Source organism: Mchenga conophoros, linkage group LG3 (assembly GCF_057382185.1).
Source record: "Mchenga conophoros isolate Kocher_MC1m ecotype Shallow Benthic linkage group LG3, M_conophoros_male_GT1.1, whole genome shotgun sequence".
Classification (NCBI taxonomy): domain Eukaryota; kingdom Metazoa; phylum Chordata; class Actinopteri; order Cichliformes; family Cichlidae; genus Mchenga; species Mchenga conophoros.
Genome location: NC_140528.1, coordinates 23,296,896 through 23,315,710, shown reverse-complemented (window position 1 = coordinate 23,315,710; position 18,815 = coordinate 23,296,896). Strand labels below are relative to the sequence as shown.

Sequence of the window (18,815 nt, the reverse complement as noted above, 5' to 3'; positions counted from 1 at the left end):
GATGATCTAAGTGAGAACATGAGCCTTTAACAATAGCAGCAAAATATCTCTCCAATCTCAATACTCCCTCTCTCGACCTCTGGAACACCAGAGGTCACAATACATTGTGTTGGGTCACTCCTCGGCCCACTCAGCTGCTTCCATGTCCATCCATGGCATCATGGACATCGGGGTCACCACTCCCGCTCTGACCCTCTCTAGCCGTCCTCTGGCTCAGCAAATCAGACAACCTCATGTCATCTAAGTGGTCCAGTAATAAACACCAGCTCCCCCTCGAGAACACTCCATGCGTAAGATTAGGTTTTTTCTGCGTCCCTCTCTTGTGGTCCATCATGCCTCGGGCCTCCAGGATCCTCACCCCCCTGTGGTCGCCGAGATCTTGTGTAAAGCAAACCAAACACCTTTTCCTGCACCTCCCTAACTTATCATCTTTGGGACTCTTTAATCAAAAGCCTGATCCTAATTATCTTCTTGACTTATTGACTTGTATTTATATATATTCTTCAACGTTACTCATCATTTTAAAACTCTTAAAACGCTGCTTTCACGTCCCTGCATGCGTTTCCTGTCGCTTGCCTTATCTAATCATCAACATCCTGTACACAGAAGTCTCGCTGCTGCAAGGCCTCCACTCTGACCTAGAATCTCCTTTCACAAGAAAATCATTATAAGCGCCTATTCTACTAAAAGATCCAAAAAAAAACAACCACTTTAATCAATTAAGTTTAAACATATAAGCAATTACTCCTGCATACATTTTATCACAGCTAAACGCTGCCTTGAAACAACTCCTGTGTGTTAACACCAGTGTTGGTCAAGTTACTTGAAAAAAGTAATCAGTAACTAATTACTGATTACTTCCCCAAAAAAGTAATCCCGTTACTTTACTGATTACTTATTTTCAAAAGTAATTAATTACTTAGTTACTTAGTTACTTTTTAAAAACACGATTTACAACCTGAAGAGGTGATAAAGCGATAGATCTTTCAGCCCAATTCTACTTTTTCTGCATAATCCATCATACAAAATGTAATCAAATGGAAAAGTCTCTTTTTTTAAACTTGTTTTATCAGTTTTAATCTTTTAATTTTATGCATCAAGCAAAAATTGAATTATATGCAACATTCTCTGACTTGAATAAATTAGTTTAACATTGAAACCTATTTTCTGCACATTCCAGCACATAAAATGAAATATTTTTTGTGTTTATACTCAGTCTTTCAAATAGATGCAAGTAAAACACAGCAGAAAATAAATAAACTCAAAGACTCAGCGGTCCTGTTGCTCTATTTTGACCTGTAAAGCAGGACTGGGGGTAGGTGGAGGTTTACCCTGGTGCAGGTGTGCCGCGGTCAGTTGAAGAATCCCCGAGTTTCTCTGTGAATTTCCCATTACGTCGTTGCGCACTCGGTGCTTGCTTGGAAGTTTAGGGGTTTTTTTCCGCTGTAAAAGGTTTTCTTCCCACGCACAACGGACACTAATGTTTTTGTCACTTTTTATGGAATCAAACTCAAAGTAAGGTCAGTACTTCCACGCTTTAAACGCTGCACGCTCATACTCTCTCCCACAATCGATTTATGATCCATTGTTGATCTGCACACAGCTGTTGTCACTAACGGCGCACTCGCTTAGGTCACTGTCGTGAGACATTCTCGCAAAAAAATCACGGTTTTAGTAACGCAGTAACGCAGCGTTCCTACGGGAAAGTAACGGTAATCTAATTACCGATTTTGCAATAGTAATCCCTTACTTGTTACTTGAAAAAAGTAATCAGATTACAGTAACGCGTTACAAGTGACGCGTTACTGCCCATCTCTGGTTAACACTAACTTCATTTTAAAACTCACATTTCCTATGTTATAGCCTGTTTTTGGTACAGCCTTTTTATTTCATCTTGCTCCTTTGATGTAACAATACCTTCTCATTCTAGTTTATCAGACTTAACCAAAATATATGCTTTCCTTCCTTTGGTCCTTCTCTAAAGCAAGAAACTCCTATTCAGTTCCTCTTTTCTGTCACTTGTTACAGGGCCAGCTCAAGTTCAGTTAAACGCTAAATTAATTTGAGGCCTTTTGCCTGGAATCAATACTGTCATGTGTGTTTATGGACTCTGTGTCTGTAAGCGTGTGCAATCCTTCAATAACTCATATCATCCTCACAGTAGATTGGCTAATCATAGCGCTAGCCAAAGGCTCGTGACCCACAAGAGACGAATTGAGCCACAACTCCCTTAAAGGCACAAAATGCAATATGTATAAAAAGTCATTTCTACGTATAAGCTCTCCCCTTTATCCTAAAAATAAATCTATGTAATATCTGTATGTGTGTCTTCTATTCATTAATGTAATTGTCAGTTATTTTCTCTCTTTATTTTACCTTCTTTTTGTTTACCTCTTTGTTTGTGACGTGGACATCCCTAAACCATCCTGAGTTCCGGCTTCAATTTCAACCCAATTGTACCCTCTATTCTCGCAGTCGAACTCGTCTGGGCTTCACCTTCCCACTGGCCCCTGTGCCCTTCTCTTAGTGTCCTTTGTTGTCTTGTGATCCCCAGCAAACACAGTCTGTTTCTTCTCTGTTTCTTCTCCGTTGCTCTTTTCAGTATTTTCCTTTTAGATTAAATCCCAGCCTGGCAAAATATCCCATTCAGTGTCTTTAAACAGTTATGTCACACTGTTCTTACCAGCCTGCAGTTCACCGTGCATTTTCCATCACGTGCTTTTCTTCCATGCTGCTGCTGGTATCGTCAGTGTAGTTTCAGTTGCACTGTCTTTTGCCTGCTGTTAATTCTTGAAGTCCACGATGTTCTGTCGGTCTTCATCAGGAGATTAACTGTCCTATGAGCTTCTTCTCAGGATCGGGACAAGTGGGAGGTCAAGCTGTAAAATTTTAAGCCAAAATCTGGCCTGTTTTCCTCCCAATTCTGTTAATCAATGGTTTTGTACTCAAGATTCTAGGTTGAAAGAAGTCCACCTGTATTGACACACTAAAGCATACAATTAATATCCTTTTCATTTCTTTTCTTAAAACCTCCATTTGCTTCATCTGCCTGGAGTTTAACTCGTATGTTTCTCTCTCTGTGTGCTCACTTGTCACAGTCAGTTCCTTTTATGGGCATGCAAAGTTCCTGTCACACACACCATTTCCTGTCAACCTTGCAGCTGCTCAGAACCATATTTTCTGTTTCTATCTCTCCTGTTTTGTTTTTTTTACAGGCTAATAAAACTCTTGTTTTACTAAGTCTTGATCTAAAACAATTCACCCTTATTTCACGCACACACTTCTAAATATACTAAATTCTTTGCGTTTGTCAGATCGTCTCACACACACACCGCCTTTTCTCTCACACTTCCACTTCTGCACTCACTCTACTATCAACTTTCATAGTGTTATTATTATTTATTATTTTGTACAAATCACACCCAATCACTCAAAACCTGCTACTCACAGCATTCACACACTTAAACTGTGACAAGAGTTGAGGAATATACTCACAACACGCTTTCCTAAGAGTATTTCAGACATGCCTTTCATAATCAGAAAGAGCAAGTCAAAGAAAACAATTGAAACCTCTATTAATTCTCACAGCACACACATAGAATAGAAAAAATAAAACACACCAGCATTTATTGCTGATGAGAGGTTACTCCTAAAAGTAATATGTTAGTCTTAAATATATACAGTGCACTCACTATATTTATATATCAAAACTCAGTCAATTACTATACATCCACTACGGCAACTCAAAACTTTATTTATAGCCCTCTAATGAACATAAATGGCGTCTTAAACACACACTCAACAATGTTTGCAGCAGTATTTGTAAAACCAACTGTGGTTTAAACAGTTCACTGCTGACTAATTTGCATTTTCACACTCACACACACACACACATAGTCTAAAAATAGCTCCAGCACTGCCTCAGACTCCTTTCACACAGAGATCTCTTATTTTATATTACAAAGACGTCTTATATTTACAACCACTGTCACATCTGTCAGCTTTAGCGCCTAAACAATTTCGACAAATTTGAGTTAACGGTCCAACCGATAAAGTCCAACTTTTTTGTGATCAATTAACCAGTATCTGTCCAACAGTTTCTGGCCTCATCTCTAAAATCCCTAACTCAATTTAAAAGCGTCAACCAACCCAAACTTTGCCTGAAGCTCTATTTTTGGCATTTCACAGCCAAGGCTTACCCCGAAGTTTTAAGTTAAAGTTACACGCCCGAAGTCCAACTTCTGCTGGCCAAAAAAGCGCAGACTACCGTTCCAAACGGTAAGGAGACTCTAACTCCTAGTTATTCTGGAGTGCCCCAAGCTCCACAGTGACCAACTGACTATCCCTCTTCGAGGACAATGCCTAAGCGTCCTTGGCATTGGCAAGCGTTACCTCTGAGCACTGCGCTTCCTATCAGTCCAACTGACGTTCTTGAATAATTTATAATACTTTGGAACAACAGTAAAACAGCCAAAAAAGTGTAAGACTGAAGCAGGTCCAACCTTATAACCAATACGGGCTCCACCCCAAACAATAACCAAATTCCCTAATATACTAAAATCACTCAGCAGTCCAACTGCTTTCCACGGTCCAACCGTATTAAATCCTTTAGCGGTCCAACCGCATTCAATCATTTTTAGCAGTCCAACTGCATTAAATCCTCAGTACTGTCATGAGATTCTCATCAAAATCAAAGCAGACATTCCCCAGTAATTTCAGTGAGTAGACTTTAATTTGTAATGTCCAATTTGGCACACTTTGGAAATAATTCAACAGGTAGTGCCTTACCTTTGGATAAGCGGCTTAGAACAACAATGAGAAAAAGAGAGCTGATTATTAGCTCATCAAAACACAAAACAAAATCACAATGAATTATCGGTTAATTTCATTTAAAATAATTCATTAAGTATTTATGTACAATTCAAATTAGTTAATTACATATTTTGTTGGTTTGTTTTCTATTTTAATTATTTTACTGACACATTTAATGAATTATTTAATGATGTATTTATTTAATTCACGTTGCTACTCCTGGCCCTGCATCGCTGTTCATAAATACATTTTATTTGTCAGCTTCACCCATCAAAGTCAGGGGGCGGGGTTAATGCTGATCAAGTCAACACCATTGCTTTGGTCTGGTGGGCGTTCTTTTAGTGGGCTTTTCTCAATACTAAGTAGGCCTACACACCAGGGTTTGGACATGTGTGGACCCAAACTATACTTTTACCCTTTTTTGTGTGTCACCAAATACACTTTAATATTTTCTAGACAAGAATGTAGTGGCGTAATCTTTAACCTCTTTTGGCTCCAAACAGAAGTGACAGACTTGAGCAGGGTTCATTTAAAGGCTGACAGAAGTGGAGTGGTGACGGGGAGATGTTTGACAGGACAGTGTTTCAGCCTCCACAGGTTCATGTTGTGCTCCATCAGTCAGTGAAGATGAAGTCAGTGCTGATGAGGCTGTAGAGTGTGTGAGGGATGTGAATGAGGATGATGAAGATCTGATGATAGCAGATAAAAACAGGCTGCAGAGACTTTGAGCCATACAGGGCACACAGTGTGTGTACAGAACAGCTGAAATCATTATGGAGGCCTCACTGGAATATGGAAGCATCACAGTACAGCTTCAGTGAAGCATTAAAGTCTCTGATATGAGATGAGAAATGAAGCAGCCAGAGCTTTTTCATGAGTGGAAACCCACTGTGACTGTGAGCTGCTGCTACAGCCTCCAGATTAGCCAGCAGCTCATCCTGCTCAACATGGACCTGTGGTCAGAGTGTGTGCTGGATAATCCGGCCCAGGATGAGGCCAAACTGACATGGGATGAAATGTCTGTCACATAATTGAGCTTAGTGTAGTTTCATTTCTGCACAATTTAAAAACAACCAAAACTTTATTCTGTCTTTTCTATGTTATACTGTAGACTTTCTTTGATACTGTGTCCAAAAGGAGCAGCTTTTACTTTGAAAGGGAGGCATCTCTGTTTCCTCTTCAGGTTGGATGATGGAAGCAAATTAGTAGCTGTGTCCCAAAACGTTGGCTGCATCCTCCAGAGGCTGCATTTGAAGGCCGATTACATCACAGCCAGGCGATGAAGGCTGTCCGTATTTGTCGACTCCTTCAAATGTGCCCGACAAATGCGTCCTTCATTTCCCCGAATTTGAAGGATTCGTCGGGTGTGTCCTTCGTGGCCCACCATATCCCAGAATTCATAGCGCGGCCCAGCCAAATTTCAGCTGCCAACAATGGCGGCAGCTACTAAGTTTTCAAATTACTCTTATTAATCTTTCTGGGTCACAAAATAAACTTTTAACATATTTTCAGGCGAGAAAGTAGCTGTGTAAACTTCAAATATCTGCTTGGTTTATCAAGACATCACATATTTGCAAAAGTGTGCAGACGTTTTCGGAGACGTCTGTTCCCCACCCGCTCGCTAGCAAGCCGGGGGGTTCAATGGTCACTCCAGCCGGCGAGAGCAGCGGACACCCGGCTTCATCGTTTTCAGACCCCGCTCTTTCGCTACTCAGGTGAAACACGATATATAAGTCACTCGGATAACTTAAAAATGTAATTGTTTGCCTTTTTTCTGTGTTTTATTTGTTCCGGAGTAAATCGGTTTGGCTGAGATCAAAGTTCCTCCGGGATTTTCACACAGCTGAATAAACGTTAAACAGGAAACTGATTAAACAGAAGTGTGAGACGGTCGAGAGTTTACGCCAGTGTCCTGTTATATTTTAGATAGCAAGGAGCAGACGGCCGAGTTTATTAAACTCCACCGACACAGCGGTGACGCAAATCTGAAGGCTAGACCGTCCCATTTCACAGCCTCGCACTTCCAGCCTTTTCGATTTTTTAAGGACCCGGCCCACGTAGACCGCGAATACCTGGTCCTCCGAAGGATGCAGCCGACGTTTTGGGACAAAGCTAGTGTGTGATGTTCTTTCAGTGTTGCACTTTGTAGACGGTCCCTGAGCACTGGTCTCACAGCCAGCTGCACATAGAGACCAGTGTTGTTAGTCCAGGTCAGAAGATGACTTGTTGGAGTGAAAATGAGCTTGTAGTTTGTCTGCTTTAATAATGTGACTGGAAAAAGGTGTTGGACTTCAAATATGTCCATTTCTTTCACACTTCACCTTTAAAAGTGAAGCCTTGTGGTTCCTGGAAGGAAAAACACGACTTTTTCAAGTCTTTGTCCTGTTTTTATGAGAAATGTACGACTTTAATGTGAAACATTCAGAGTTTTTTCTCTTGTTGTGTTTGTTTGAAGCTGCTTCCTGTTGGCTTCAGCTGTTTGGAGTTTCCATTTTCTAAACTTCTACATTCTGAACCTTCTTCAGCTCTGAACAGATGATGAAACACTGAATGATTTCAAGCTCACACTTTGTCTAATAAACTTACATCTTTCATTCTTTATACAGATTGGGGGGCTGTGGTTTGTCAGAGATCAGCTGTGATTATCTGGCAGCAGCACTGAAGTCCAACCCCTCCCATCTGAGACAGCTGGAGCTGAGTGACAACTACAAGCTGCAGGATTCAGGAGTGAAGCATCTGTGTGGTTTCCTGGAGAGTCCAGGATGTGGACTTGAAACTCTGGGGTCAGTCAGCATGTTTTAGTTGTGCTGAGATGAATATGATGTGAAAGTTGTGCTGACACTAAACTGCAGACATCAGGCTGATATTATACTGATCCACACTGAGGATCTTCATGGTAAAGTCTGTTTTCTTCTTCTCTGGTTTAGTCCATTGACTGCAGCAGAACAATGTTCACATTTCAAACAGTGAGACTCAACGTATGGCCCGCTGCCCACACGCGGCCTGCCCACCTTTCCTGATTCAGAGAGAGGGGACCCTGATTAACTGTGTAGTGTTCTTCCTCACAGTTCTAAGTATCAGACACAACAATGAATAATCCACAGCTGACTGTCTTTAGCAGGTCAAAGGTCACGGCACACAGCAGGCAGTGGGAAATATTATAACTCTGATCATTTATCAGCACATATCCATATGTATAAAAACAAAGCTGACACTGTGAGACTTGATCAGAGGTGTGATCATCACAGCAGAGGCCTTTGTGTCAAAGTCACTGAGGATCAAACAGAAACACATGAAGCAGATTTTCCTGTTCTGGCTTTTTATAGCAGATAACCTTCAAAATATTCTGCAGTCCATCAAAAACTGAAGCAAACCATGAATCAACATGTGAACATGAGCTGATGCTGCTGAAGGGAAGCAAAGTTACAGAGGTTTGATTACAGACACAGCTGAGAGTTTGTAATCTGTCATCATTTTAAAAGGGACAGGCTTAGGGCGTCGGGGGGTTCCCCGGAGGCATCTTCCTTGGGGGGCTCAACCCGGGGTAGCGGTCACGTCCGGTTGAGGGCTCTGTTGGCTCTCAGGTGACTGTTTCCTCGCGGCTGCGTGCAGCGGGGCTAGGGGAGGGTCTGTGCTGACGGACGTGGGTTACTGACCTGGCAACCTGGCTGCCCCTGGGTGGGTCCGGGATGGGCGTGAGGTTCTGGGGGCGCTCCGTCTCTGGGCTGGGGCCCGGGCCGGGCCTCGGGGGCTTGGGTCCTGGTTGGTGTGTTGCCGGGGTTGTGGGCGGGTGGGTGCATGGGGGCCCGGCCCTGGAGCAGGGTGCCGCCGGTGCGTCGAGCCGCCTGGGGGGCTCTTCAACTGGTGGGGGGGATGGTCACATCTTGCAGGAGCTTTCTTCTCTTCAGGAACTCTCTGCAGGAGGGGGAGATACAGGAGAGGTGGAGGAAGATCTCAGCCTGGGCGTTTACCGTCTTATGTAGTCTGGAAGATGTGTGGTTGGTGGGGTGGGTGCAGTTTTCTCTGTGGTGGGGTTGGGTGGACTGTCCAGGGCTCTGTGGAGCCGGGGGGCGCTACTGCACTGGGCCCCGGTCTGATGGGCCTGGACCCCCCTTCCCTGGCGGGTCGCGGAGGGTGGGAGTGCCTACTGGGGTCAGCGGGGGAGCTGGCCCCAGGGAGGGGTTACCTGCCCCTCCCTTCCTTCCCTCCCCATCTCCAGCTGCCTCCCTCTTCCCGCTCCTCCACAACCACCCACACATGCAGGGCCTTGGAGTGGGGGTATGTCACCAGGGTGCAGAGGAGGCTACCCCCCCCCCCCCCCTGTCCCCTTCTGGCTGCCTCTGCCTCAATTTTATCCCACAACTTAGACATTCACATTATTCACACTCTCATTACACATACATATAGGATCTTGGGGGTGGGCACAATCACGGAGTCCAAATCACCATCAGGGTGTATACCTCACCCCTGACGTCGTTGCCCACCTCTCAATTTTAAATACACTTAGTCATTGAGGGTTAGCAGGAGGGACTATGCGCTTACCTGCTGCTCCTTGGCAGGTAGCTCCATGCCCTCCTGGGTTTTAATTGCACCTTAGAACACATATGCATCAACACTACAATGAGCGGGTGGAGGGAGGTTTGGAGTCTTCTCCCACCCCCATTCTCTGCGGCCTGCTGGAGCGGGAGGGCTAGTAGGAGGAGTTGGCCGTCCGACTGCGGTCTGGGGTGTGGGGCCTCCCTGCTGCTGCGGAGTCGGGGTGGTCTGCCTCTCCCCACCGCAGGGAAAAGGGTAACACCACCTGGGTCTGGGTGCAATTCCCCCCTCCAGGGGCAAGGGTACCTAGACCCGGTTTGTAGAGTACGCTTGGGGAGTGTGATCGTGTGTACAGCGTCTCTTTATGTCTGTCTCCACGTTGGTTGAGTGTGGAGTGAGTGCATATGAGAGCATGAGGGTGGGAATGGATGTTTGTGTCTGTGTGTGCCTGTATGTCTGTGTCTATATGTCAGGTTGGGTATCAGACGCCACCTCTCTGGGGACACCTCAGGCCCTCCAAGGTTTGGAGGCCTATCTCCACCCACCACCACTTCCCCTGCCGGTGGCGGACTCCCTCAGGTGTCGGTGTGTTGGTGGTTCTTTGTGTCTGGGGGTGGGCGTCCGGGTACACACCGGCTCACTCCTTGGCGGCCACTTGTCGGGGCCTGGGGCCTGGGGCTCGCTCGGGCCCCTTTGGAGGTGGGGTGCCCCCGGCCTCTCGGCCTAGAGCTTGGTCACTCAGGCGCAGCTGGGGGCCGGCGGAGCTCACGGGCGCGTCACTGCAACTCCCCCTGACTTCTGCTCCGCGGCTGCTGGGCGAGCCCTCATCTGGGACTCTCCTCAGCTCTTACTGGGACAGTGGCGCGGCTGCCCCTCTGTTGGTCTTCCATGGTCTCTTGTGTTCTGGGGGCCTCTGGATGTCTGGAGTTTTGATCTCCTCCATACCCGCTTCACACCCTGGAGGACGGGGCTGTGGCCCCCCCACACTCCCTAGCAGATCATTACATGGAGAAACCTTTGGAATGCAAGCATGCTGATCCACACAGGTATGCACACATGGGTATTCACAGACGCGGACTAAAGCTTTCTTGGCTGCTGCCTCAAAGCACACTGTACGCTGTCTATCTTGCGTGCTGCACAATATCGTTTATTATTTAGTAAATATTGATATCTATGACTAGCTAGTTTATTGTGATGGTGCGTTGTTTTCTCTATTATTATGTTGCTCTTTGTTGTTTGCTGTCTCCTCTGTTTGTTTTTTTGTTTGTTTTTTTTTTTTTTTTTCTCCATACAGGTGACCCAGGAGTTCTTTTTTTTTTTTTCTCTCTCTTCCCCCCCCTTCTCACCGTCTCTTCTCCTCTTTGGTTTTCTTTCTTTCTCTCCCCCTCTCTCTCTCATTCATTCCCCCTGTCCTATTTATTAAAAAAAAAAAAAAAAAAAAAAATGACAAAGGATGAACTGAAGCTCTGCCATCACGTAATGTCGCATACTGCTGTTTCTGATGTCATTTAAAAAAAAAAAAAAAAAAAAAAAAAAAAAGAGACTTGATCAGAGGTGTGATCATCACAGCAGAGGCCTTTGTGTCAAAGTCACTGAGGATCAAACAGAAACACATGAAGCAGATTTTCCTGTTCTGGCTTTTTATAGCAGATAACCTTCAAAATATTCTGCAGTCCATCAAAAACTGAAGCAAACCATGAATCAACATGTGAACATGAGCTGATGCTGCTGAAGTGAAGCAAAGTTACAGAGGTTTGATTACAGACACAGCTGAGAGTTTGTAATCTGTCATCATTTTAAAAGGTTTACATTTCTTCAGTATATCCACATTTGCAGCTGGTACCTCAACCTCCACTTGTCCAACACAACTGCTGTCCACTGCCTCCATGACATTGTGATTTTGCTGTTGGTCTTCTGTCAGATCTTCATCAATCACTTCTGCACGGGGCACACCTTCAGACTCTGCAGCTGCATAACGAAAGCCTGTAAGATAAAATTAGACATAAGGTAAATGTACACCAATATTCCAATGACAGGTGTGTGATTCATCTGGAAGTTATGTGCGGATTAGTGTACAGTGATAGCAATTTAGTATGTTTTTAGAGGGGGGGGGGGGGTTGTTTACCTCCGATGGGTGCTCTTTTTCGCTTCCGTTGCGTACGCCTTGAGTGCCGGTCCGAGTCTGATACAGGTATGTCGTCATGCCCCATGTGCAGTGTTGGTGCCCAGTCTGGATTTGTTACATCCATTTCATATGCTGGTTTGCCTGCAATAATGCCAAATCATAAGCTACTCAGTCGACATGATGTGGTTCTGCAGCATCACACATTAGCATGTTTTATCTCATTATCTATGACCTCAGCATGTTGAAAATAACACTAAAAGCCTTTCAAGAGTGATATGAATTAATTTAGAACTCACCGGAAAGAAAATGCCGTGAGCAAACCAACAAAAAGCTGGGGATTGCAGAGAACTCGATATCCGCTCGTCTCACCGCTGCAATCCAAGCCTGACGTCTTTGTTTAGTAATATCGGATACATGGGATCCCTCACGTTGCCTCCAGGATGGAAAACGATGAAAAGAGAGCCCGTTATCCAGCTTCTTGCCTTCACGATCGTGTGATCTAACGTTGCAACCGACAACACAACACGTACGATCCATAGCTGAAATGGTATCCTTTGGCTGGCCTACTGTCATGGCGGAAGGGGGCATGGCCCATCTCCCGTGACATCACGCTCCAAAGCCCTATAGGTGGGAAAATGTACCATGTCGACCAATCAAAAATGATATGGAAACATGACATTTGGTTGTTTAGCAAAAGGGGGAAGTTTTAGGAGTGACCGGCAAGAGAGAGCGAGTGAGCGAAAGAGAGAGAGAGTTTTGATACGTGAGAGATTTGTGACGTTTACCGTGTTTGGTCTCAAGTTAGTTTGTTGTCTTGTGTATTTAGTGTGTAGCTGTTGTTTTGTTTTGTGTGTCAGTTCTACTAGTGATCGTCACAGTTGCTGCCTTAAAGCCAACAAAGGCAGATTGCAGTGTAAACGCTGAGTGACACACCTGCTGTCAGACCTGCAGGTTTATCCCTGTGCTGTTCTCATATGTGTTAGAGTGACACAAACTATTGTTTGACACCTGATTGTTCTGTAAATAGTTTGAAATGATTATATGAAAAACGTCTGAGCCTTGGCTGCATTTTTTGGTAAATAGTACCATATAACTTTGTTGTTTGCAAAACGTGTGCGTATTTTTAAAAGTGTACAATCTCTATTTGCATTTCAAGTTATGAAGATGATTCGTTAAACATGTGTGTGGTTTTTACAGTCAAAATATCACTTTCTACTTGTATTTTAAATTTTGTCTGAATTTAGATAAATTGTGCTGATACAGTTGGTCAAAATGAGAAAATAACAGATTGGCAAGATAAACTGTTTTTAAAGGTAAAATATAGAGGCCACATCAAAAGTAGTCAAGAAGGGTTAAAGGCTAAAAGCAAAGTTGTCACCAAGTACTGTTTATATTTGTGTGTATTGCTGCAGCTTTTTTGAGTATTAATTTGGTGCCTTTGTGTGAAATAATGGTATTGTGAGTGATCCATATAGTCACAAAGAATAGCCACTTGTTTCTGTGCTACCAAAGTTCCCCGGCTTTCATTCAAAATGTGTTTATCGTCAGCACCTGCACATTAAACTACTTAAACATTATAAATGTCTTCAAGCTCACACTGAGGCCTGTGGGGTACTATCAGCCACTGAGACAGTACACACATTTATATGTGTTTGTATATGAATATTTCATACTTTAAGACTGCCTGTTTATTTAAGGGAGATGAACAAAATACATTGGAATTGTACAAAATAATATCATGGATGATAAATTAAATAGATTTTAAGTAGATGCTTGTGCATTCTTAAAGTCTTATATGTTGAACTGAACTATGTGATCTGTTCAAAGCCTTAATCTTAATTTGAAGTGAAATGTGCATTTTGAGTTTATACACTATGTATATAAGGCGACCGTTTCCTTTTGCAGTATTTTTGTGTGGTGTACTTTTCTATGTCTTAACAAAAGGGGAACAAAGGTGTTTAAGTTCACCTAGGATGATGTGTTTTAATTTTCACATGGTCTTGCTTGAATTTGACCCTGACAAAGGCGTATGAACTCTGTCAGCTGTTTGGAGTTTCCATTTTCTAAACTTCTACATTCTGAACCTTCTTCAGCTCTGAACAGATGATGAAACACTGAATGATTTCAAGCTCACACTTTGTCTAATAAACTTACATCTTTCATTCTTTATACAGATTGAGGGACTGTGGTTTGTCAGAGATCAGCTGTGATTATCTGGCAGCAGCACTGAAGTCCAACCCCTCCCATCTGAGACAGCTGCACCTGAGCTCCAACAACAAGCTGCAGGATTCAGGAGTGAAGCATCTGTGTGGTTTCCTGGAGAGTCCAGGATGTGGACTTGAAACTCTGAGGTCAGTCAGCATGTTTTAGTTGTGCTGAGATGAATATGATGTGAAAGTTGTGCTGACACTAAACTGCAGACATCAGGCTGATATTATACTGATCCACACTGAGGATCTTCATGGTAAAGTCTGTTTTCTTCTTCTCTGGTTTAGTCCATTGACTGCAGCAGAACAATGTTCACATTTCAAACCTTCAAAGAAGAAGAAAAATCCTCCACTGGATAATTCACTGTGAAACTCTCCAACTTTTCATTCCACCTTAAAGTCTGTCTGACACTGAAATCCAAAGCAAAATGTGCGTTTGCTTTACAGACAGCAGTCCAACACAAACATACACACATCATCCAAAACACAGTCCAACATCCAAATCTCCTCCACTGCCAGCATGAATGATGGGAAAGAGAAGGAGGAACACTCTGACATTCAGGGTTAGAATGAGTTTCATGAAGCAGACTGTGAAGATCAAAGCTGCATTAGAAAGCTTACATGAATGAATAAGTGGACAGAAGTGGACAGAGATCATCTGAAGCACTTCAAAGGCTTTAAATCAGCACATTTCTCTTTATTCTTTATCAACTCTGTTAGTTTCTCTCAGTTTTCTGTGGAATGAAGCTAACAGCAGGCTAATAAGATGCTGACCAATAGGTTTCTATTAAAGGTTGTAATTTGTATATGAAAAAGTGCTTTGGCTCAGCAGGGATCAGCTTACAGGTAGAATACAGCTGCTGGATGGGATTAGCATGTCATAGCTATCTACCAAACTGCTAACTGGGGGATTTCAGGCCATCTATGGATCATTTTTGCTAACTGTTTATTCAGCTTAGGCTCACAGGGCTGCAGCCTGTGCCCTAGCTGTCATAGGGCAAGAGGCGTGGTCCACCTGCACAGGTGAGCAGTCCATCACAGGGCCAACAGAGAGAGACAGAGAAGCACTCTCTCACATCCACACCTACAGCCAATTTAGAAGCACCAATGAACCTAAGCAGCATTTCATTGGACTGTGGGAGAACATCCAACCTCCACAGAAAGGCCAACAAGCTTCAACCTACAACCTTCTTGCTTTAAGGCACTAGTGCGAACCACTTTTCCCCATTTCAGCCCAAATCCTGCATCTTCCTGTTTCTGACTCCAGGCCAGCTCCACTAACACTTTCTCATCAGACACTGCCACCTAGTGGAGGAAGTCTTAGTTCCATTTGAAGCTTCAGATGACAGTTAGTTCCTTTACAAAGAGGTGGAGGTGGTGGGGCCACAGCACCATCATCACTGAGTGCCATAGGACACTTAACCTTTGTTTCCATATGCTGGGAACTTCCTGTTGTTCCAAGGAGGACTGGAAAATGTGTGAAAATCTCCCAGTCAGTTCCTCACAGCACACTTCAATCATTTCCCTCCCACAGCATCAGGACCAGGGCTTTTTCTCTCTTTGGTCCCACTAAGAGATTTCCACACAAACACCTCATCAGTGGGACTCTCAGAGCTACCAGCCCTTTGCTACAATCACAAAGCTCTTCATTGAAATCAATGATATCAAAGCTGGAATCAAATGAGTCCAAGTCTTCTGCTGATTCAGCATCACATTCATCTTTGCTCCTTGTTCTGCATCCCCACCATGGACTTCATTCCTTTCCAAGCCAGCCTTGAGTGTCCTTTATTCAGCTCATCCTCTGCTTTACTTTTACACCTGATTTTAGCTGCTTTATCTCTCTTTCAACAAGTTTCTGTGCCTCAATCTTTTTCTTCTCTCCCTCATAACAAGACAGCTTCTTCTGCCTGAGAACATGTTGGAGTGATTTACTAATCCAGGGCTGCTTATTGGGGAAAATACTTCCTGTTTCCAAAGTAATCCCCATTTTTCCCAGAAAGAAATGTAAGTAGAAATCGATGATCTAAGTGAGAACATGAGCCTTTAAAAAGTCCCAGTGGGTGCAGTCAAAGCAGTCCCTCAGTCCCAGTATAGAGTCTTTGGTCCAGACTGGAACAACTGTGTGCCGAGTTTGAGCTCTCTTCAGTGCTGTGACCTGACAGACCCAGAGGGGCCATCACATCACATTTAGAAGCTCCCATAATGGAGCCACAACACATGTCCAACACTTAGTCTGTCTTGTTGGACCAACTGGAAGAAATGATTCAAGGACTTAGTCACAGAACAGAGATTCAAATCTCCAAAATCCAACTGGCTGCATCAGGACATATAGTCTGAAACTCTGCACAGTTTCCTGTTTGAAGCTGCTTCCTGTTGGCTTCAGCTGTTTGGAGTTTCCATTTTCTAAACTTCTACATTCTGAACCTTCTTCAGCTCTGAACAGATGATGAAACACTGAATGATTTCAAGCTCACACTTTGTCTAATAAACTTACATCTTTCATTCTTTATACAGATTGAGTGTCTGTCGTTTGTCAGAGATCAGCTGTGATTATCTGGCAGCAGCACTGAAGTCCAACCCCTCCCATCTGAGAGAGCTGGACCTGAGCTTCAACAACAAGCTGCAGGATTCAGGAGTGAAGCATCTGTGTGGTTTCCTGGAGAGTCCAGGATGTGGACTTGAAACTCTGAGGTCAGTCAGCATGTTTTAGTTGTGCTGAGATGAATATGATGTGAAAGTTGTGCTGACACTAAACTGCAGACATCAGGCTGATATTATACTGATCCACACTGAGGATCTTCATGGTAAAGTCTGTTTTCTTCTTCTCTGGTTTAGTCCATTGACTGCAGCAGAACAATGTTCACATTTCAAACCTTCAAAGAAGAAGAAAAATCCTCCACTGGATAATTCACTGTGAAACTCTCCAACTCTTCATTCCACCTTAAAGTCTGTCTGACACTGAAATCCAAAGCAAAATGTGCGTTTGCTTTACAGACAGCAGTCCAACACAAACATACACACATCATCCAAAACACAGTCCAACATCCAAATCTCCTCCACTGCCAGCATGAATGATGGGAAAGAGAAGGAGGAACACTCTGACATTCAGGGTTAGAATGAGTTTCATGAAGCAGACTGTGAAGATCAAAGCTGCATTAGAAAGCTTACATGAATGAATGAGTGGACAGAAGTGGACAGAGATCATCTGAAGCACTTCAAAGGCTTTAAATCAGCACATTTCTCTTTATTCTTTATCAACTCTGTTAGTTTCTCTCAGTTTTCTGTGGAATGAAGCTAACAGCAGGCTAATAAGATGCTGACCAATAGGTTTCTATTAAAGGTTGTAATTTGTATATGAAAAAGTGCTTTGGCTCAGCAGGGATCAGCTTACAGGTAGAATACAGCTGCTGGATGGGATTAGCATGTCATAGCTATCTACCAAACTGCTAACTGGGGGATTTCAGGCCATCTATGGATCATTTTTGCTAACTGTTTATTCAGCTTAGGCTCACAGGGCTGCAGCCTGTGCCCTAGCTGTCATAGGGCAAGAGGCGTGGTCCACCTGCACAGGTGAGCAGTCCATCACAGGGCCAACAGAGAGAGACAGAGAAGCACTCTCTCACATCCACACCTACAGCCAATTTAGAAGCACCAATGAACCTAAGCAGCATTTCATTGGACTGTGGGAGAACATCCAACCTCCACAGAAAGGCCAACAAGCTTCAACCTACAACCTTCTTGCTTTAAGGCACTAGTGCGAACCACTTTTCCCCATTTCAGCCCAAATCCTGCATCTTCCTGTTTCTGACTCCAGGCCAGCTCCACTAACACTTTCTCATCAGACACTGCCACCTAGTGGAGGAAGTCTTAGTTCCATTTGAAGCTTCAGATTACAGTTAGTTCCTTTACAAAGAGGTGGAGGTGGTGGGGCCACAGCACCATCATCACTGAGTGCCATAGGACACTTAACCTTTGTTTCCATATGCTGGGAACTTCCTGTTGTTCCAAGGAGGACTGGAAAATGTGTGAAAATCTCCCAGTCAGTTCCTCACAGCACACTTCAATCATTTCCCTCCCACAGCATCAGGACCAGGGCTTTTTCTCTCTTTGGTCCCACTAAGAGATTTCCACACAAACACCTCATCAGTGGGACTCTCAGAGCTACCAGCCCTTTGCTGCAATCACAAAGCTCTTCATTGAAATCAATGATATCAAAGCTGGAATCAAATGAGTCCAAGTCTTCTGCTGATTCAGCATCACATTCATCTTTGCTCCTTGTTCTGCATCCCCACCATGGACTTCATTCCTTTCCAAGCCAGCCTTGAGTGTCCTTTATTCAGCTCATCCTCTGCTTTACTTTTACACCTGATTTTAGCTGCTTTATCTCTCTTTCAACAAGTTTCTGTGCCTCAATCTTTTTCTTCTCTCCCTAATAACAAGACAGCTTCTTCTGCCTGAGAACATGTTGGAGTGATTTACTAATCCAGGGCTGCTTACTGGGGAAAATACTTCCTGTTTCCAAAGTAATCCCCATTTTTCCCAGAAAGAAATGTAAGTAGAAATCGATGATCTAAGTGAGAACATGAGCCTTTAAAAAGTCCCAGTGGGTGCAGTCAAAGCAGTCCCTCAGTCCCAGTATATAATCTTTGGTCCAGACTGGAACAACTGTGTGCCCAGTTTGAGCTCTCTTCAGTCCTGTGACCTGACAGACCCAGAGGGGCCATCACATCACATTTAGAAGCTCCCATAATGGAGCCACAACACATGTCCAACACTTAGTCTGTCTTGTTGGACCAACTGGAAGAAATGATTCAAGGACTTAGTCACAGAACAGAGATTCAAATCTCCAAAATCCAACTGGCTGCATCAGGACATATAGTCTGAAACTCTGCACAGTTTCCTGTTTGAAGCTGCTTCCTGTTGGCTTCAGCTGTTTGGAGTTTCCATTTTCTAAACTTCTACATTCTGAACCTTCTTCAGCTCTGAACAGATGATGAAACACTGAATGATTTCAAGCTCACACTTTGTCTAATAAACTTACATCTTTCATTCTTTATACAGATTGTGGGGCTGTGGTTTGTCAGAGATCAGCTGTGATTATCTGGCAGCAGCACTGAAGTCCAACCCCTCCCATC

The 18,815-nt window shown here is 43.7% G+C and overlaps 1 protein-coding gene across 1 annotated transcript in view; it reads left to right on the top strand.

The window, feature by feature from the left end:
• Nucleotides 1-18,815, top strand: part of LOC146577727 (protein NLRC3-like) — a 620,451-nt gene that overhangs the window by 153,358 nt on the left and 448,278 nt on the right. The window lies entirely within an intron of this gene.